This window comes from Cyprinodon variegatus, unplaced genomic scaffold (assembly GCF_000732505.1).
Source record: "Cyprinodon variegatus isolate N-32 unplaced genomic scaffold, C_variegatus-1.0 Scaffold222, whole genome shotgun sequence".
NCBI lineage: Eukaryota > Metazoa > Chordata > Actinopteri > Cyprinodontiformes > Cyprinodontidae > Cyprinodon > Cyprinodon variegatus.
In genome coordinates this window covers 385,792-408,746 of record NW_015150675.1, presented here as the reverse complement: position 1 = coordinate 408,746, position 22,955 = coordinate 385,792, and the positions used below count along the sequence as shown (strand labels likewise).

Genomic DNA, 22,955 nt, shown 5'->3' with positions numbered 1-22,955 from the left:
ATATATATATATATATATATATATAAATAACACGGCACAATCCATCGTCATCTTTACCACCAACAGGCTGCAGCCATGCCTCATTTTCCAGCCACTTTCGTTGAAATTAGCATTTTCCCATTCTCTAGCTTTTTCTTCGCCTCAAGCTTCTTCTTCTGATGAAATTGTTTTTATAACGTTTTTTTTTTTTTGTAAATACAGCATTAACAAATTTTAATACCAATTAAGGCCTTAATTTAGAAAATATAATAATAATTCAATGACTTTTAATGATTTTGAATGACCCACGGAAACCCTGATATAGTCTTTAAACTGTAATAAATAGGTGCTAAATGTGATCTCGGATGCAACCTCCCCTTTGCTCTGGTGCAGCAGGATGCTGCCTGCCAGCCTCCAGGAGAAATCCCAGTTGAGGTTTGAGCCTTCGTGCATTGAAGCAACCAGTAGAAAGCAGGCCTCTGATTGGATAATAAGCAAAAAGCCATCCCTTAATTGAGGCTAAGCCTCTAAATGGTCTATGAGCAGGTGTGGGCGGGTCGTGAAGCTGGCTATTTGATGCTGATTGGGAGAACAGGCTGAAAGCTTTGACTGACAGCGGCCAGGCGCTCATAAGACTCAGACTAGAGAAGGAAAAATATGTCCATTCCTGTGCTAAACTCTTGCTGTGGTTTCTGGAGTTTACTATTTCAGAGTGCTTCACAACAGCTATTTTCACTCATTGTAGTAATGTGTTTTATGTGTTTCAACATTTGTTGATGCAGAATGCTGAATTCAATTAAAACCAGTCATCCTCATCTGTTTCAGACTGCAGCAGCCGTCACTGGAAGAAGCATATTGACAAAGTAAAAGCAGACAAAATCTACTAGGGGATATGGAGTGAATTTTGTTCCAATTTTTGTTTCAAACAAAGAAAATGTTTTGTAAATAAAAAAAAATGCAAGCTAGGAATAAAACTTTGAAAAAAAAAAAATCATCATAACATTTTTTGCAGATTACATTATCTTCACTTCATGCCCAATACAAACATTTGCAGTGTACCAATAAAATGTTGCTGATAGCTTTCATGTAGACTAATAGAATTGCTTTCTGCTCGAGAGAAAAGCTCACCCCCAGAAGTGAAAACAATGTAATCTGTAAAACTCAATCTGTAAAAATCTGTAATGTGTAAAAAAAAAAAAAAAAAACAATACATACAGTAAACTACAAAAATATAACCTTGGTTTGAAGTCCTTATTTGGCCTTTTAACAAAATATGTAAAAAGAAAAAACAGAAATACATTTTTGATATTAATAATTTATTACTATGCGAAAAGTCAAGATTATTTTTTGTGTAGTCTTCGGCCCTCTGTTATCAAGTATATCTGATTGTGTACAATAGGATTTTGAGAAAAGTTTTTACCATTAAATTATGCAAAAGGTGTCAGATGCAAAACATTTCAGAATTGAATTGAATTTTAAATTTTTAAAAATTTCCATTTGCAAAATGAGTTATTTGCTTGCATATATGGGTACTATATGCCATTATTTGCTTGCAAATAAGTGGTTTAAAGAATTTCTTTCAACAAGTTGGTTGAAATGTGAATAGCTAAACGGAGGAAGGATCTTCTATAGCTGCACGTCTTACACTGAATGTATACAAGACTTCAACTGAAGACACTGTTGTTTTTAACAGTGTTTTGAAGAGGATGTTCATGGTTGTTCATGGTGTTCTTCACTTTATGAGGATTTTTTTTTTCTAAAATCATCTCCAGAGGTTCTAGAGGAATTCACAGAACAGTCTTCTTTATTAGCTTGTTGAGTTTCTGTAAGTCATTTGCTCTGATACTGTTACAAAAGCAGATGATGGCAGAAAAGATCTGATTCTGTACAACAAACAGAGAAGATATGCAACATCTTGCTGAAAACACTGAAGGACCCAAGGTACCTTCAGAAGTGCATTGCAGAAGATAGAAATATCTTGTCCTGGATAATGCTGAGAAACCAGTCATGCTTTTGTTACTTTAAGGCGACTATTGTAATTCTTTAGAAGCAACTTCTGTGATCTGAGTAAGATTACAATTTCTGTCATTTCTGTTGTCATGTTTGATGGTTATTTAATGCTTAGAAGTTATGAAGTGTTATTTAAAGATGTTGTCCCGAGTGATCTCTTTACAGGGAATCAAACCGGAGAGAGAAAGCTTCAAGATGTAGACACAGAGATTAATGAACACATCTTTAACGTAACCTCGTGATTAGAAAAAGATCATGACGCTCCAAATAACTAATAAAGAATAGTTTTAAAAGTAATTAAGTAGGTTGCGTAATGTCTAACTATATGATCAAATACCTAACCAGAATCATGCCACAGTTGGTGATTAAAAATATAATAATGTTTTCTTCTGCAACTTGCTAAACATATGTTGGTAAGGGTGTATGTATATTTGTCTGTGTGTATATTTTTTAGGCCAACAAAAAAAAAAAAATAATTTGTATATGCAATATCTGATTTAAACTTATTAAAAGATAATTTAGCTTTGGAAAAACAACATTTTGGTTGCAAAATTAAAAGCTTAAAACGGATCTAACGTTGCATGATCAGAACTGTACTTGCAAGCTGGAAATATAGCCGAGACACTGCAGGAGCAGAACAACATGCGGAGGCAACAAGTTATTGATGAAGGAGACGTCGTCCTCTGACACAGTCCTTTCCTGCCGCCTGGGCCGGAGCTGCGTTTTGTGCTGCCCGTAATTGTCTGGAGGATTGATTCAAAGCAATGTTCCATCTCACTGACCGTAATCAAGACTCATTATTCATTCTTTACCAACCCAATTTTGATGCTGGCGACACAATGGCCGACCTTTAAGCTGCGCTTCTGCCTGGTGACTGTATGACCACTGCCTATCAACCTCTTCTTCCCTCTTTACTAATCATCACTTCAGAATAATCTTCTCTCATTCTCATATTTTGCCCCTATATTTCACACAGACATGGCGTCATTGGAAATTCTCCTTCGCTCTTCTCCATCACTTAAATTTCGCACTTTAATCCATTCATGATGAAATCAAGATCCAACATTTGGATGTTATAATCTGCATAATTGTCCATATTTATAATCTTTTGCTTAAACAGAGAACAGCAACAGTGCCATAACTGTCCCCATTTTCTCTCCCTTTTAGAAAATTAGAGGGCATAAGAAACTGCTAATTTCTGCCATTATTACCAAGCAGACTTTGCACTGTTAATCTACAATAAGTGAAATTCATTATCCCAATGAAAGGGTCTCTTGGAGAGAAGATTGGGATAGGAGAAAGATGAGCGATGATCAATAACTCAATCTGTTGCCCTGCATGAGGCTCTATCTCCTCTGGCCCCGACTGTCACTGCATCTAAGAAGGAGCTGCAGCACTGTCCTAACAACACGCAGAGCAATCAATGGACACAATCTAATCAGCCACTATCACCACCAATGACTTGTTGCATGTAGGTCCCGACATAATAGCGCCAGGCAGTGGTTGAAATGTGCAGAAAGTTCAAATGCGTTGAGGGTTTGAGAAAAAAGAAGAGTAAAAACTAAAGTAAGCTGATGAAACAAGCAGGAAGAAAACAAGAAAGTGTGTTTTTTTCTTTTATTTTTTTAACCAATCAGTATAAAAGATCTGAAAGCAGAGGGAAAGCAATCCTGAGAGTAGTTTGTCTTGTTTTATTGTATACTGAAACTTCAAGACTGGTTATGAATCAATATTCCTGAGTTTCAAAGCTCATGAAATATAAAAAAAAAAAAGAACACAGAGGGAATTCATCACTGCAGCCATCAGTTTATGTCTCGCTGCTGCAAACTGTTAAACCAAGAGAAATCTGCAGCAGGCAACAGACAATTTCAAGTCTCACATGCATCACCAGTCCAAAAGTTGCAGGTATAATTACTTACTCACGATGAACCTGGAGGTGTATCCACACTTTTATATTTGTCACACTCTTTGCATTTCACATAAATGAATTCTGTGTCAGGGATGGCACTAATGGAACCAGCCACAATGAATTTGATTAAGAAAAGATCGCTGTGCTATATCATAGCACTTGTGTTTGTTCTCACTTTACACGCCGGTGCAAGATGAAGTCGACAAAACCTTCTTTTCTCTTTTCTAATCTCTCACCTCATGTGTCTCTCAGTCGATGATAACACACAAAATATAATAACTGTGCTAAGTAGGGAGCTCACACATATTAGGGGCTCTAGACAAAAAGATGGTAATCACAGGGTACCAGTGAAATCCAAGAAAACCACATAAAAACAAAAATGTTTGGCTTTGGCCTGTGGAAATGAAGTCAGAGTCAGCCAAAAGTGCACACGCATCATAAATACTGAAATGTGCAGTTTTATTTAAAACAAATGCATATAAACTTCACTCCACATGCATTTTTAATGTTTTATGCGTGCAGATTTATTACCATGAGGTTCCCAATATACTGTAAGCATCACTACCACGAGTCCATGCTCCTTCTCTGCGATCATGGATTGCTTTTTCTGCAGATGTAGATTCCTTCTAGTCGTGTGTGGAAAGTGTTTTTTGTGCACTAATGTTAACTTTTAAGAAAGTAAACTACCTTTGAACAGCTGCTTTTTTCTGTTTTCCCCCCAGTTGCAGCCAGAAATTTTGGAATCCTTCATCAAATGAAGAACTTTCTGGAATCCCTGAGCATCCTCTTCGCAAGACTGTTGAACAACAACAGTGTCTTCAGTCAAAGGTTTCTCTAGAAATGCTGCAATACAAATTGATCTGCCGCAACAAAAAAACACACAAGAGTTGCTTTTTTTTCTCCTTTTGGGGGTTGATGAAGTATTTTTAAATTGAACTGAAATCTAGAAGAAAATAAAAAATGTTTTCGCTAATATTTTTCAAGATGGACCAAAACAAACTGGAGCCTAATTTTAAGTTGTAGAAAAATGCTACGTGTTTGTTGTCAACTAATTTTATCCCGACACCCCTAAAAAAGCCTAGCACAATCAATTGACTTATTGGGAAAAAGCCACCCCCCTGACGGAGCGCAGAGAAGAAATTGAAAGATTATGGCACACCTGAAAGCCTACAAAGACATGGCAATTTACCCAAGCTGACTGGAGAGGATAGTATTAATCAAAGAAGCATGGTGGTGGCAGCATCATGCTGTGGAGATAATGTCCTTCAACAGAAAGTGCTGATTACATCTGAAGTTTCTCTTCCAGAAGGACAACACCTGTAAACGTACAACTAGAGCTGAATCAAACAAACAGGGACTTAGTTAAAGTCCAGATATAAATCCAAATGAGAATCTGGAGCAAGCCGTTTTCCAGCCAAATTAGGAAGTTTGATTTGTTTACCTTAAAAAATGGAAAATTTGTTTTATATAATAAAGCATAGCAACATATTTCCTTAAAAGGCTAACAGCTGTGAAAGCAAGGAGGAGATCTTTCTTTCTGTGTTTGCCATAACCAAAATGTAGCATCAGCAACATAAAAGCATGGATCCATCCTGCCTTGTATCAGCAGTACACTCTCATGGTGGTGTAATGGTGTGGGAGATATTTTCTTGGCCAGCTTAGTACCAGCTGAGAATTGTGCCAATGCCAAAGCCTACCAGAGTATTGATGCTGAACATGTCCATTCCTTTTTGACGCAGCGTACCCATCTTCTGATGGCTACTTCCAGCAGGAAAACGAGCCACATCCTACCAATCATCTCAGAGTGGATTATTGATAATGACCTCCCAGCCATCAGATCTCAATCCAATAAAGCCCCTTTGTGATGTGGTGGAACGAGAGATTTGCATCATGGATGTGCAGCCGATACCTTCATGATGCTATCATGTCAATATGGATCAAACCCTGAGGAATGTTTCCAGTATCTTATTCAGTCAACGCAACAAAGCTTTAAGTGCAAAAGGGGTCCAACCCGGTACTAGCAAGGTGTACATGCTAAAGTAGCTGGTGACTGTATTTTTCAGTTATTATCTTTAGAAGCAAACTATAAGGCCAATGAAATTGAATGAATTCAATTCAATTCAGTTTATTTATATAGCGCCAATTAACAACACATGTTATCTCAAGGCACTTTATAGTTCACCAGATCATGCAGTAAAATTGATTCAAAGTTTTCTACCTAAGGAAAACCAGTTGATCGCATCGACTCATTGACTCGAAGGCAATCCCTCAAACTAAGCATGCTTTAGAATAAAATCTATTTGAATTCAAATAAAGATTTGAGGTTAACATTACTTTAAAATAAGTTCTGGATTGGTTGATCTCGGATCATTTTCTTTGCAACAAAAACAATAACACCTGTTCTCTGCTGGATGTTACATGGCGCAGGGCAAACTGATACCATGACTTCTCATATAACAGACTGCTGGTGGCCGCCGCTCGCCACCCTTGTCCCTTTCAGTGATTAAACATACGCTCCCAAGCCTGTATCCCTAGGCGGGAGCGCTGCACCTATTAAATCCTATAGCTCCCGCTGATCGATCGGGCCTGCTCCACGGTCATAAACCCGCATTAACAGATAACTAATAGAGAAAGCTGCAGGAAACAAGTTTACTCAAGATGAAACGTGATGAAAACGACAGATTTTATGTTTCCTGCCATGTCGATGGAGCCGCACCACTGAGCTGAGGCGCTTTTCAAGGAGAAGCCGGTCCTTTTTCTTTTTTTGCTGCCATGTTGTCATTGTCAAATGCTGGAAATGGAATTAACAGGAGACCCTATGGGTACACTTCAGTACCGAGGTGAGCAGGTCAGGATTTACGACAGGTTGAGGGGGGGTTTAGATACAGTGGAGAACTTTAGAATGCACTTGATCATTGGTGACACAGAAAAACCCAACTATTTTCAATCAAACCCACATAATATAAGACTTATCAAGTAATTAGTCAGAAAACACAGCCTTCCAATTTTCAACTTGTTCTTCCTCCACCTCCTGCGTAGTTGGATAGAGGTTGAGCCAAGCCGGCTACAGGGTGACAGCCAATTTTCTGTCCACGCAGCACGAAGCATGTTAAACCCCCCCGACCCCCGCCTCGGATATCAAATCTGTAGCTCTCGCATTTTCACCATCCACTCTCACTGCTCAACTGCAATTGCCCTCGTAAACTCTTACTCCCCTTTTCTCCTTTCTATCCGTTAGGACAGAGGCCACTCCACCCCCCCACCTCTCCATGGGGCCTCTTTGTAACTGTGGCGGAACCTCTTTTCACTTCTTTGTTCAGCCGGCCTTCTCAGCTCCTTTCCTGGGTTGATATTCACACCATCTGCCAAAAGCAGAGGAAGGTGCACTTAAACGCGACCGCCGCGGAGGCGTCGAGATCTCCGGGGGTCGTGGACGGCGTGCAAAACACAGATTTTTAACCACTACCGCAATGCAACCAAAACAGATTTTAGTAGCTACAGCCATCTCACCCCTTGTTTGCGGTGGTACATCCTGCTATACCCCCCCCCCCCCCCCGCCCCCCCAAAAAATATGAGCGGCTGTAAAGAATCACTCAAGCCGCACTAAGCAGCTGCCTGTGAGTTAGGTCATTTTCCCAGGAGCCACAGTGTGGGCATTGGCAGGACCTCAAAAAAAAAAGAAAGAAGAAAAAAAAAGAGAAAGGGGGACACCATCTGTTCAGTGCCTGAAAAGGTTGGTGACACCTTCTGTGGTACCAACAACTTCTAATTAAATGGCCGGGAATGCAGCAGCAGCCCCAGTGCTTGATGACAACGAAGCAGTTTCATGTTTGTCAGTTTCACACACACCTCTCCTTCACATCTGGGCGCGGACTATTGCAAACCGAACAATGAGCGCAAACAATGAGCACTCAGGAAGATGGCACGCGCCTACTGCGGCCAGAAGAAAAGAGGTTTTTGTTTTTCCGCTATTTTCTCTCCTCCTTTTGTGCCTCTTAGTCAGAAGCTTATCAGGAGCATAAAAGGGCCTTTTGGTCACTCCCAGCGTGGTTTGTTTCAGTTATATCATAATGCACTAATTTCATTAACATTAGGATTTAAATGAAATAACAAATAGACTTAATACTCATCTGATTTTCAACGCTCTTGCAGCCAAATCTATGGCTCAGAAATGTTACTAATTAGGCTTATTAAGTAATTAAGAAGAGGTCTTAATTATATCTGTGCCACTGGGACTCGTAGTGTTGTAACCATGAAATGCTGTGCTGCTCGGCTTAGTTTAGTTTGCTGCGATGTTTTACAGCTTTATCTATTTAATACACATTTTTTTGGAGCATACTCTAAGGTCTTAAATTACACAGGGAGACACACTCAGCAGCTCAGCCTCAAAATGTCAAGTGAATTAGCAAGTGAAGAGTTAAAAGTTTAATGAAATATATTGCAGGGGGGAAAATGAGGGGTTTGGCTCCAGCGTGGACTTAGTCTCAGGAGAATGGACCCTGGACAGCCCTCTCAGTCTCTAAAGCCATCAGTCAAAGCAGCAGCCAGCCGTCCCCATGTTTTACACAAGGAGATTTTCTCTGGAAGCTGCAGTGATCTACAACCCGTGACCTCACTCAAAGTGACATATTCTGATTTGTAGCTCCGGTGTTATTCAAACTCAGATTCAAAAGAAGATGAAAATGGACGGAGAGCTTTTATTGGATGCACACCAAGGTACAGTCCTTTAAAAAATGTCTCTGCCCTTGTGGGGTAGAGAAAACGGGCAGGGGAAGGGGAAGCTGTGAGAGTAACCTGAACTAAACGCTTGGCAGAAAACCTCCCCTCTCTCATCCAGAGTGTCTGGCTGTCAAACCGGGCAAAACACACACTGAAGCAGTAGTCTGGGCTAGATGCAATACTACAGCACCAACTGGGGGGATTAAACAGATGTAGCTTGAGGATTATTGTTGTCATATATTTATATATATAAAAAAAAAAACTCTCTCTGCTGTGAGTTCACAAGAGAAGTCATAAGAAAGTTTAAACAAATTTCAGCTCATAAAAAAACTGTTTTAGTGCTTTGAAACTGGTTCGTATTAAAAATAACGATTTTGGTAAAGACCTTAATTTGTGAAAGTAAGACGAATGTATCATAAAGAAAATATACAAGTTTTTAACTGTTTTATGGGGAAACAATGGGCATGTCAACCAGAGTGGTTCCAGCTATATTTTAGGAAATTATTGGCTAAATCTTGAAGTTTCTCACATTATGGGAGTGGAATATAACATTGTTGGGTTTAAATCCTGAGAAATGTGAGTTTAAGAGTTTAAGAGGACGAAATGTTCAGACAGGGATTTTGCAACGTCAGCCTCTGCACAGGGGAGAAGAACTGCTGGCTCACAACCAGCACCTTATCTTACTGATCCCTTCACAGCAAAGCTTTTTATTAACAGTTTATAACATAATAGGGCAGGTCTTAAATAGAAAACCCTGTAATGATTATCTGGCAGGATGCAGGTCATAAGACAGTGTGAAATGTCATAAGACAGTGTGAAATGACCAGCTGGCTGGATGGAAGTCACACAACAGTGGACTACTGGATGAATAAAAGTTTATGACCCTCCTGATTGAATCACAGGACAGAAATGTAGCATCTTATTTCTTCAATGTTTCATATGCCCACACAATAATTTTATAATTATAACTCTAACAACATATTATATTTACTGGGTGTAGCTTCATCTGTTTCACATCCTCTAACATTAACATCAGTTAAAAGAACCATTAGTATAGATATCCTAAACTTGAAAAGGTATTTAGATCCATATTCATGACGCTAAGAAAGGCAACATTTTGAAGACACACCAAGCTTGATGAATCCCCAAAGAAATACTGTTTCTGTTACCAGCAATATGGGGGGAGCTTTGTTCCAATATTGTTGCAAGATAAGAACACAGAAATATGATAAAGCACATGTTCTAAATACAAATACAAACAAGATGTAAGACAGAAATTAACGTTTGAAAATATTTAAATAAAAAAAAAAAGGGTTTAAGGGTAACTTTGCTATTTTCTCAGATTTTGTGCCGGTGTTCTGTCAGATCAACATAACCATAGTCAATACTCGTTTATCCCTTTAGTTTTGTACAAAAAATACACTTTAAACCACCCCAACGGGTGTGTATCCTTTCAGTCATATAAAAAAAAACAACTATTTAATCATTTACTTTTTAGCGAAGGCGATCTGGCCTTAAATAGTTTTTTTTTTCGTACATGACTAAAGGGATACATAAGACGGAGTATTAGGGCAAGACTAATAATTTTTTGTATTTTGAGAATGAAGTCGTTATATTATGAGAATAAAGTCGCAACATTACGATAATAAAGTCGTTATATTACGAGAATAAAGTCATAATATTACAAGAATAGACTTGTAATATTACGAGAATGTGGTCATCATAAAATAACCAATTTCAGAAAGAAACCTTCGAGCTCTGGCCAGCACCACCAAACAGCAACCTGAGTCCACTTTGACATCCTGCCCAATTTGAGGCTGGTGCTAAAAGATTTCCTTATTTGTCAAACCAGAGTCAAAGTATAACTTCACATAAATGGTCGACATTCCTCATTTTAGGGAAGAAAGTGCTTCTTGTAAGAGATACAATACAACTTGTTTCTCGTAATTTTAGGACTTTATTCTCTTAATATTCCAACTTCATTCTCCTAGATATAAGGAGAATGAATAAATAGAAAAAAAAAACCTCAAGTCTGGCCCTACTACTCCGTCGTAGATATACGCCTGACGAGGTAGTTTAAAGTGTATTTTTTGTATAATACTAACATCTAAAGATTTCCCTGTATCCCCTTAGTTTTGTACACAAAAAAAACAATTTAATTACATATTGGTGTTTTTCAAAGCTTATGGCAATCATACTTTTATTTGTACATGACTAAAGTGATACACCGCTGTGGAGGTAGTTTTAAAGAATCCGAATCAGACATACTTTAATAATCCCAGAGGGAAATTACTTTTGTTACACGCTCTAGATATACAAACGTTTTATATATATATGTATATATACAACAAACCTCCCAAAATAATATAAATATATACACATATAACTCTCTCTATATATTTATGCATATGTATAACTATAAAAAGTATATTTGTTGTACAAAACAAAAGGGATAAACGGGTATTGACTATGGTTATGCTGCTCTGACTGGGTAAGCTCATCTGACAGAACAGTGGTCCTTGTGTGGACTAGATGCAAGCCTGTAGCAGAGCTGCAGAAGTTAATAGTTGACGGGAAAGTAGGTGCAGTTTTCTCCAGAAACAGAGGGGGCACTAATGGGTTGCTGTTTTAGACTTTATTTACCCTGCAAGGGAAGGAAACAGAAATCCAACTCCTTGTTTGTTCTCATAAACATGGCCAATAAAGTCACCCCTGAACATGTAGCAGTAACACAGGATAAGCAGCAATAACACAGCATTGAAACTTCTGGCCCATTTGATGTCAGTACGGAAGAACTTGTTCAGCCAGGGCTCCTTTTGAAATTTTGAAGTTCAGGACTGACGCCATAGTAGCTTGCAGGGCCCACACCTGTGGCCTGTTTTACCAATGTGACGAATATAAACCAAGCTTAAGAGGCAAAAATATTTGTTTTGGTTTGGGGTTCTTTTGAGTGTTTAGATTTACTTTTGTCTGTTTTTGTATTATTATTTACTGTGAGCTCTAAGTAGTAGTTTTTGTTTACTTTGTTTTTCGATGTTGGGTTTCTATTTTTGCTTTAAAATTTAAGTGTTTTGGTTTTACTTTTAGTCTATTACTAGTTCTGCTTTTTGTTGTTATTTTTGCCCTTGGCGGTTTGCCATATTAGGTGGTCTTTTTACCTATTTGCCAGTTATTTTACAGTTTATATCTCTTGCTAAATTTCTTAGCACTTTTAACTGTTTCATCTTAACTTGCTCTAGTCATTATTTCTAAATTGTTGGATTTATTCTCTTAGTTTATCCCTTGTGGTGTTTACCCCCTGTTATCCTTTCTAAGTCAGAGTTCTCTGTTAAAGAGTCAATGCTGTGTTTTCTAATGTGTTTCACTGTCTGCACCTGTTTTTCCCTTTACCTAAGGTCTTGGTCATCTGCCAATTTTCATCAGGTTCTCAGTTCATTTCTATGTTTATTAAAATCTTTATACTCAAACTGTTTCTTCTGATCATCAGTCTGTATTTCGGTCCAAAACACAGATTATAAAAATAGAGCTTGATGCATACCTTCACCTTAAATGTGAAGCCAGATCTACAATGGAAAGGGTTTGATCTCAAGCAAATTAAGGCGATAGTGCATCCAAATGTGAATCTGTGACTAAAAATTGTTTTTTTCACACACAGATTCCATGTAATTTAAAGTTTTTTGGGTGAAAAGGATGTTTCATTCACAATTATACATTATTTTGTGCTGCTCTATCCCACATCGCTATGTAATAGAATAAAATATAGGATATAAAGTTTTGAAACCTAATCTAAAATTATAATAAACAGTTAATTGTTCCTCATTTACTGTAGTTCTCTTGTAGGAGGATGAGTTTAATGCTGTCTGGAAACTTTCCTCATATTTTTTCCCCTGTATTTCAAACCCCTGCAGCAAAATACCCAAAATTGCTACTTATGTATGAATTATGCATCAGCAGAGGTTTAGAGGGAGCAGGGTCCCAACATCCCCCCGCCATCCCCTCTTCTTGTAGCTCAGTAGGGTGCACTGGGGTGGTGAGTGTGTCTGTGTTCAGGGGGGTGTGCAGACACCCCTCTGTTTGCCTGCTGCATCCCTCTGCTGCGAGACACGGCACCCCCAGCAGGAGGCGCTTCCCCGATCCCTCAGGGCACAACACATAAACACTCACTGCAATCGTTCACCCTAGCTACTCCGCTGACCCATCAATCAAACGCACAGCCGCAAACACACAATTACCATAAACATGTTGCATTTCTGACAAAGCTGAGTGATTACTTTTCTTCAGGCCTTATATTTTAAGGACACTAGAAGATTTCAGCGCTGCGTTGCCTAGCCATGATGCTAAAGCTGGAAAAAAAGAGGCTAATTCGTTTAGTCTGATGCAACTTTTTAAAAATAACCAAACAAGTCTGATGAATCCAACACTTTATCATCAACATGGAGCCTTCAGTTCATTCTTCCAACTAATGCAAACACCCACTCCAATCGCCAGCCTGCACTTTCTCTGAATGAACCAACAATCACCTACACACAGACCCCCACCCACCCACTATTTACAGGAAACAATATCTAGCTACTCCAGCATTAAGTAATAGTGGTATTGTTGGTCCGTGGCTGGGCCATTTCTTTAATTACCCTCCATACGCACACACCCTGTCTCTTTCTGTCCTCTAACTAGTCGTATATATGGACCACATGCTTAGTCACACAGTAATTGGATCAGTGGTGAAAAAGGAGGCAATGCGGATAATTCATTAATCTATCTGGCTGAGGAGGAGATGCAGGCCAGTTTTACAGCCCCACCAGGGAGACTGAGACTCAGACCTGCTGCCCTGCTACCATCTATGGCTTTCATTGGCATGAATTAAAAATGGCTTGCAAAGACGCATTGGGTGTGTACGCGCTGCTTCTCATTTCACACACATACAAAGTCGTAGCTGGAAGATTGTTCTCAGAGACACACAAACTCAGTTTGAAGTAAAATAACTGGCCTGATTCATTGTTATAACTTTTACATTTACTCTATAACAAGGGTTCGCAAACATTTCACCCAGTGACCCCAACATTACAAAAGAGATTGGACGCCCACAAAAAAACATAATTATTTTCATTTTGAATACAGATTTTTCCTTCCGAATGACATTTAATTATTTAATTCATCATTTTAAATCTGTTTCTAACTGTTTAATGGTGCATTTCACATTTTAATGCTAATTTTATATTTAATTGACATCATTTGGTGCTATTTCATTCACATTTATGTATATTATTACATATTGTCATCCTCCATTCACTTCAGGGATCATAAGTAAATGGATGACCCCCACTTTGGGAATCTTTGCCCTGAAACTCCGCCCTGCACCCTGGCACCAAGTCTAAGCCCTCTGAATAGAATAGAATGGAATAGAATGGAATAGAGTGGAGTAAATACAAATTTCAAACATGAGAAAGAAATACATAAGGAAGAAATACATAAAAAGGGTGATTTTAATTTTAATGTATGCATTAGGATGCAAAAAAAAACACAACTAAATCTTTATGAGATTAAAAAAGGGTGTGCAAAGATAGCAAAGATATTTAGGAGGCTGATAGTCAAAAAGTCTATTGTTTGCTGGGAGAAAATGCTCAGTTATGGTCAAATATGGAAGTTCTGTGCAGAAATCACATCCAAGGATACTGCAGCTATTACACTACATGCTGCTTTTCCTCCGTACCTAATATTCTGGCCAACTGGATGTGTCTGGGTGCAGCACAAACTGCAAACTTACATCACACCACAGACAGAAGCAGAAAACAGAGCTGTTTCCAGTGTTTTTTAGTGCCTCTTCATGTATTCCAAGAGGGGCAGTATTTTCTTTGATTGCATTGATATTTATTGTTTAATCATAAGATGTCTCCAGCTGCATAAATCTGTGAAGCTTCGTCAGTAGCAGCTGAGTGCTTAGTTAGAATTTTCCTAGGTGTGCAGCGTGGAAAGCGATGCAGTTTAGCCGTGTGGACGCGTCAAGTTTAAACCGGGCAGAAGGATCTGCAGTTACATTAAAGCGAACCAGTCTATCACTTAAGGAGTGCTCCAGCTCTGCTACAGCTACATGCACAGGGTAGGAGTAGATGCATTTCCATTAGAGATGTGCACAAATTCCACTAAAAAGGAAATATAATCCATTTTTTCACATGAACTCTTAAAAAACAACATGGCAGCGGCAGATGCAAACAATGAGATATATTCATATTTCTACTCATCGTGCTCCTCAAAATTCTTCCTCTCTTCTTCATCTTTCTGTAAGGTCCAGTTGCAGATCAAGTGACTTGTCTGATGTGAAAATAAGGTTTTTCTAACGCTGTTTTACAAAAGATTCGTGTTTTTGAAATTGTAAAGTCTCCATTTAGCGAATTTTAGTAATTACAATTTTTTTTTCAATTTGATGATTTTACTTTTACCAGAGTTTGTCTATCTGCCTGATGAGCTGATTTAACATCTACTGCCTCAAATGATAAAAGGAATCTCAGAGTGATAAATACCTACTATAATGCAAAGAGAAAGTCCTCCTAAAAGGAAAAGTAATCAAATAAAGGCATTAAACCCAAACAGTCGGTGACATAATAAATAGGATGTACAGTTTATTTTTTTTAACCTTAATAGATCTCTAGATAAAGTAAGTTAGTGGTGCAAATAGCATGACTATACACCTTTAAAAATGTTGTAATAAAAGAAAACAAACAATTCTCGTCTGATCATTACTCACAAAATGTTGATACAATACAGTCCTTATTTGTTTATGTTCTAAACTGAACTCCTTTCATGCTTTTTAAGTCTGCCTGTCAGAGATGAAACAAACACCTAAAGGTCTAAAGTGGCGTGCAAATTGAAATCAACCTACACAAAATGAGCTTGAAACCTTCGGCGAAAAAGGCAGCCAATAGATTCAAAACACAAGTTCTTTTTATTTTTTTTCTTCCTAGAGGGCATGAAGGGAGAAAATATTCTTAGGATGTCAAAAATCCAGGAATAGCAGCTGCAACAGCGTGAAGGACAAGTTTAGCGTGAAACCAAAAGCTGAAACAAGTGAGTCTCACTACAAAGGCCTTGACTAGAAGCAGCAGAACATCATGTCATGCTGAGCATATGCTGCACTTCAGGGAACGGTGTCAAAATAGAATTTTGGGTTGCTTCAATCTTGACAGAGGACTGAGGTGAGGAGTGTAAGCGAAGAGCGCAGCACTTCCACAGTCTTCGACAGTTTCTCTGTCAGATTCAGGGTGGGAATTGGAACCCCCCCCTTCTCCCCTCGCCAAACACAAGCTTGTGTTAGTTGTTGTTAGATCTAACAACAGAACGGGAGAATAAACCTGCAGACACATTCCTCAGCGAAGCAGCAAGGTGGCAGGTACATCACATCCACACGAACAGAGCAACAGATGCTACTGGCAGGCACACACTCGTCTGCGGTGTGCACATATAAGCTTGTATGTTGTAAAAACAAACTGACACAAACATGCTAAAATAAGCTGCTTTTAGCTTACAGCGATAAAAATCTAACACTTGAAGATAAGCATCACTCTGCAAGAGTTTAACTAAACCAGAGTTTGAATTCCAACAATGGTGCCTTGCTTATAATGAACTTTACTTTTTGTTTTATTTTAGTTACGGTACAACTCATAGCTTCAACATACAGTATGTCATGTGGACGGAAAGAAACACATAAAATGCTCTAAACGTTTTTTACAAAAACTGATTTTCTTGTCACAACAACTGTTACTCACACAGTTTTTTTTTACATCACACATGCAACCAGATTGAACAGAGAAAAATGCTTTGGTTTTCTATGAAGACTTCAGTTATTAGTTATGGACAGTGGTGGTTTAGACTCATTTTACCAAGGAGAGCTGGGTGGGGCCAGTGTTTTACCATTAGGGGGCAGAGCAAACAAAATATAACAAAATTACAGGCCAATAGGTCATACTTTCAATATATTAAGACAATCAAAAAGCCTTCACCTATCAACCTGATGCATAAAACAGACCAATACGTGGATGCACTATAATTTTCTACAACTGAATAAAAACAAAACCATGTCAGTCTTGGTTCTGTTAAGTTTTCTTTTGAGTATTCCATTTCTCTTTGATCCATGTTTATCTTCTTTCTATCTATTCTATTCTATCTTCTTTCTAGTTTTATTGGTTTAATCCCTATTTTGTTGTTTTCTGGATATATTTGAGTTCTTAGGTTTTTCTTGGTTGCCCTCTGTGACCCTCTTGTGTTGGTCTCCTTTTCCCTAGCTCCCTTCTAGAATCCTCTCTTCACACCTGCTCCCAATCAGCTCATTTGTCCTGCCTTTGTTCAGTCTACCATATATACCCTCCCTGTGCAAAAACTCAGTGCTGGTTCCTCGTCTTTTCCTGGCTCCCAACATGATTTTTCCCCCCCTTGAATTTGTCTGGTTTTTGGTTCAATGTGTTTTGTACCTTGGTTTTTGGATTTTCTGCCTTGGTTATTCAATTAAATCTTCAAGAACTCATCACTGCCTCCTCACCTCTGCATTTGTGTCCTCAAAACCTCAACCAAACCCTGACAAAGGTAATAATCTTCAAACCAAAGGAGGAGAGATCCAGAGTTAGCTTACAGCTTCAGCTACTATGGCTAGAAGCCTCTGATTATGGCTGAAATCTTCGTGGACTGAGACCTGAACCTTCAGAGGCACAAAAAGGCAGTTACTAAGTCAGGCTTTTGTCCTCTAAAAAATACCTCCAAGATTTAAGGACTAATACCACGCCATACCAACTTTATTTATTAAGCTCTTTGTACGCCTACAGGACCAAAGTACTGTATACAATCATGAAATACAATGTAATTATAAAATAGAAAAGATCGAATATAAAATAAATATTAATATAAAGACACAATAAAACAAAGTGCAAGCTGTCAGATGAAAAAAAGATGGGTCTTAAGAAGAGACTTAAGAACTGCGTGGGAAGGAGCCTTTCTTATGCCCAATACGACCGTTTTCATCTCCTGCACGTTTTACTGTCCAAAAACAATGTTACGCTACAATACACGGACATTCGTCGAGCATTTGGACCATGTGGAAAACTGCAGATCAAACTGAAGCCCGCTTGTCACAACCCAATCCGTCCTGGAAGCTTGATCCGTTCTGCGCATGCGGCATCAGCTCATTTGCGCATGCGCATCCAGATATACATTTGGGTCGTGCTCGATTTTACTTTGTTAAAAAAAACTAAATGATGTTTTTTGCCTCGCAGAAAATAGTAAGCGTACCAAAATATAATGTGTCAAAGGTTAATTAATGCATTTCCAGAGAAAATAAATGCCTTCAAATCCTTTCTGTTTTATCACTCGTCTCTGTCCGATCTGCCCCGAAACTGGGATCCTACGCTACTTCCGGATGCTAACTTTTGTGGCTTTGGATTTAAATGTTTCCTTTCATTTTAACCTTATGTTATCTAGTGCGTGATCTAAAGAAATAAGCTACTAAAATGTAGATAAACATGGCTTAATCATATTTTGCTGGAGAAGCAGTTTAACAACGAAAATGTAAAAAGCATCAAAATAGTCTTACAAAAGTCATAAAACATTTTTTTAAAGATCTGTATTAGCATTCTTTAGTGAGTTAAGGATAGAAATAAGTCATTTTAGTACCATAATTATATTATTTATGGACACCTGCTCGCGCATGCACAGAACGGATCGTGCTTTAGGGACAGATCGGGTAGTGACACCACTTCCCTGAGTTTAGAACGCCCAAAAGCTCCTGATTGGCCCTCCATCTTTTCTTGTGTGATTGGCTGTCAACGCTGTCACTCCTGAGAGGCTAATTTTACAAACATCTGAAGCGCCACTGAATCGGTCTGTGATTGGATGATCAAACATGTTGAAGTTAGTTATATTAAAAGATTTGCCAGTTCCAACTGTTTTATTTTATCTTACTACCTATGTTTATCATTTTTTTAAAATCACTATTGTTTTTTATTTGGATTTTATGTTGCTTCTATTTTATTGTTTTATTAATGTACAGCTCTTTTAATCATCTGTACTAAATGTTGTTATGTATGTAAACTTGCCTTGCCTTGCCTTTAATGGCTCCGGGGATCCTTATCTAGCATATGGAAATTACGATCCTACCTACGGCTGAAACTAAAAGCAACACCTTCATTTTTAAATAATTGATAGAGTAAATGATAACTTTAAAAAAGATACAATTTCAAAAGGACTAATCAGTTACAGTTTCTATGCCAGAGCACATCATATAACATTGATTTAGTATTACAGTATGTCTTCTGTATAGGGGCCATAATAAGGGCTGAGACCAGGCACTGACCTACAAGGTTATGGAGAAAAGTATATCTAATCCAAATTAGGCCTGTTTGCTGCTATAGACTTAAACTGTTGGAGGACATAGGGACCCCTTTTTAATCATTCTGCTTCATTCTATCTCTATTTTCCCACTCTGCAGAATTTGTTAGTTCAATCTATAACACTATGCTCTCTCTGCTTTTTCTCATAGTAGCTTCATCTGGTCTGTTCCTGTTTGGCTGTGACTCCTTCCTGGAGAGAAATATCAACTGCCATGCTGCCATCAACACCTTTGTTTATAGATGTTCGAGATCGGCCTTTTTTTCAGAATAGTCCTGTTTCTCTGACTGCGACTGTTTGGATCTGCTCTCTTCATCCTCTGACATGGGAGCTGGCTTGGGGCTTGTATGTAGGGTGTGTGTTTCCTGGACAGGAGCTGGTTTATAGTTGCCTTTTGTATCTCTGCTTCTCTTTTTTATGTCTGCTTCTGTCTCCTTGAACCCCAGTCGGCCTCGGCAGATGACCACTCACACTGCGTCTGATCCTGCTAGAGGTTTCTTCCTTTTAAAAAGGGAGTTTTTCCTCTCCACTGTCGCTACAAGCATGCTTAGTGAGAAGGATTGCATTCGAGTCAATGAGTCGATGCAATCAACTAGTTTTCCTTTGATAGAAAACTTTGAATCCATTTCGACTGTATGATCTGGTTGAACTGTAAAGTGCCTTAAGATGACATGTTGTGAATTGGCCCTACCTGTATATAAATAAACTGAAATGAAGTGAATTTCATGAAAAAAAGAAATTTACTAAATGGAAACACTGCAATTTGGAACAAAAAGTGCTTACGCTTCGACAAGATGTTATTCCTGATGAGTCACGTGATCTGCAAGTGGAAATAGCACTGCTGACTTGCAGGGAGAAGACCGGAAGTAGTTTGAGGTTACGGGTTTGAGAGCCTTTCTAACTGGACCAACTGGTATGTATTTATATTTATATGAACTGGTATGTATTTCTACAGAGATGGTAGATGTACTGTATAGTTCTCTTTGTGAGACATTTTACATTCAATCACACAAATTTACCACGTCCTGAAGCACTAAGGTAAACCCAGAACCATGATACTACCACCGTGTTAGTCTGTCTATGACAGCTTTTCTTTAATATCATGAGTTAAACTAGATTGGAAACACCCCTTCTAAAAAGTTTTGTTTAATCTTTCAACAGAATATTTTACCAGAAAAATTCAGATACTTATTAGGAAATAAGAAAAGGACTTTTGTGTCTCCTACAATCAGAGACTTAAATGTTTAAAAATCGTACATCTTTAAGCTCAAATTAGGTTCTCAGAAAGGGTATATTTATAGCTCTTATCACTGTAAATCTCTCAATATTAAAAAAATAGCAAAGAAGAGAAATATGGGGGGCTACAAGACATCATTTTGACTTAATTTTTTTAGATTTATTAATAGCTGACAGCAGCTGATGGGTTTTAAAGCCAAATTTGATTTTAGAGCCACTGGTTTAAATTGAAAGTTATGTTACAGTTTTAATTTGCCAAAATAAAAAAAAATTAAAATAAGGTTCAATGGGTGTTGTTCACTGTTGCAAGGTACTGTATCCAAAAGAGTTGTTTATAGATGACTCCTGTCTTCTAACAACAAGAAGATGTTTGTCCTGAAAAGTGGTGTCTGACTCTGACCTGTCCCTGTGAGGCAACGCCTGAGCGATTACGCCCTGTCCTGGATAATCTCAGAGATAAATCATCTTTAGCAGGTCTCTACCATCCTGACAGACAGGCAGCTAAGTACCTGGGAGGGTGGCAAAGGGACACTTTAAAATCTCCAGTGATGAGAAGCGTCGCCATTAAGAAAACAGTTAGCCACCCCCAGCTCCCTCCTATCAGCCCTGAGTTTCTGGCTGCCATTTTGGCTTCATCTCAAGGCGCTATTCCGGCTCTATCTCATGTCACCGTCCTGGCTGCCGTTCAGTGCTCACGTTGGCTCTTGTTCAGTCTCCATCCTGGCTTCGCTTCAAGCTCTGCAGTGGCTGTTTTTTTGGGGGGGGTGGGGTGGGCGTGGGGGCTTCATTGTAGCTCTGTTTTAGCGCCCCCTCCCCCCCCCCTCTCTCTCCACCACCTCTCCCTCTATACTCCTTTCAGTTTCAGCACCCCAGGTAGCTGGCCTCCTGCCCGGCTTGCAGATCAGTGGGAGATCCAGGCTCAGGCCTTTTGTTTGGGGTGGCATTTTGCCTTTGTTTTCCCAACTCGCCTGTAATCTAAACACCCAAAACATCTCATGCTTGACAAATCGGCCCTGAGATGAGGGAGCAGTGGAAGACAAACGGCTGGAAGCAGTTCAACCCCGGGCAGGACTGATGGTGTCCGACTGGGCCTGACCTCCCAAAGGTTAAAGACACGTTCACTTACAAAGCAATCAATTACTCAGGCTGTGTGGGCGCTTTTAAGCAACCTCCACTCTCGCCTTCCACACAGCCGGTGTTATTGATGAGGGTCCCACTGTACCGCACACTCTAACCTGGATGGTGTTTTGCATTGCACAATTGAAATAAATCTTAGACTCCTTGTAGAAGCACCTATGTTAATGCCTCTCTTACTTTACATCATGCCTCCCTCCTTCCCTCCCATCTCCCTTTCCCTCTCTCCCCCTCTCTCTCTTCTCGGCAGGTTGTTGTAGCAGGTTTATTCTTGTAGTCGGGCTCCGTGGGCCTCGGCAGGCCCCTCAGCTGTTCCGCTGGGTTTGTAATTACCATTTCATTAAGAATGACAGTTTCGGGGGTTGAAGCACCATTTCATCCGGGTCTCGCGGGGAAGGCGCTTGCCAAATTTCCAGCCTGAGTGGCAATTATCTCTCTTCGTGTCTGCAATTCACCATTTTGTATTTAGTGGCTTGACAGTGGTGGGGAACATTTTTTTGGGGGGGAAATAATAGGTCTTAGATATTTACACTGCGGCCCACTCAAACTCAGCTCTGAGAACGGCTGATGACCCATCATATGGGAAAACCAGAGAAAACATTACAGGGATGAGAACTATGAGAGTTTATTTTAGCACACTCCCTAAAGAAAGAGTCTCCACTAAAAAAGATTTCCTGTAATTTGTGACCAATTTGATTAAACTTATTAAATTAGTTTTTGTTTAGGTGCTTTAAAATAGCTAGGCCACTAACTTAACTTCAGACAATGCAGAGATTAGAGAATGCCTCAGAAGAATCGTGACCTTTTCTTGTTAGAGGCAAGCCTTTGCATCTAGTCTCCCCCTCATTGAGCGGCTCCTATTTGCTAATATTTTAATACAACGTGCAACATTTCATACATGTTAGGATATTAAAGGGTTCTTCTAAAGCTTGGGCTGGCAAATAGATTTGTTTCCATGTTAGATTAGAGGAGCGTATTAAGACCTAGATTAAAATATTAAAATGGCAAAAAGAAAAATTTAGCAAAATTAATCTTTCTCACAGAGCAACCATCTGGTCCCTGCTAGCATGGGGACTTTCTCAGTGTTGTAAGTATAAGTGATATAAGTTAGGATATGTAGATGACTATGTTTAACTCCCCAGCTTGTATGAATTATTAGTATTTTATTCTGAAAGAAAGGAGGTGGTTCATGATTGTCCTATTGGGTATAAATGAAAAAAAAAACTTATAACTTACAAATAGCAGAGTTGATCTACCTGAACTATATCACATGTTCTAAATCTGAAAATCCCGAGTCCCAGACTCAAATCCCAGAGTTAAATTGGTTAACTCAGGATATCGCCCATTTAATAACCATGACAAACACTCACACACCCATTTATTTCTATGGCATCAGTCTTACCCTTAAAGGAATAGTACACCCAAAACATGATTAGCCTTCATTTTCTACTCACCCCCATGCTGAACAACACTCTGGAGTACTTTTTTGATATCTCAAATGCATCTGGAGATCTGGGAGGCTTCTTGCTGTCTGCTGACATTCAAATAATGGAGGTCCATGGCGCCCGAGACAGTGCTCTGTTGCTTAGCAACCGTGAAA

The 22,955-nt window shown here is 39.0% G+C and overlaps 1 protein-coding gene across 1 annotated transcript in view; it reads right to left on the bottom strand.

The window, feature by feature from the left end:
• LOC107088562 (neuroendocrine convertase 2-like) overlaps nucleotides 1-22,955 on the bottom strand; it is a 319,033-nt gene that overhangs the window by 48,979 nt on the left and 247,099 nt on the right. The window lies entirely within an intron of this gene.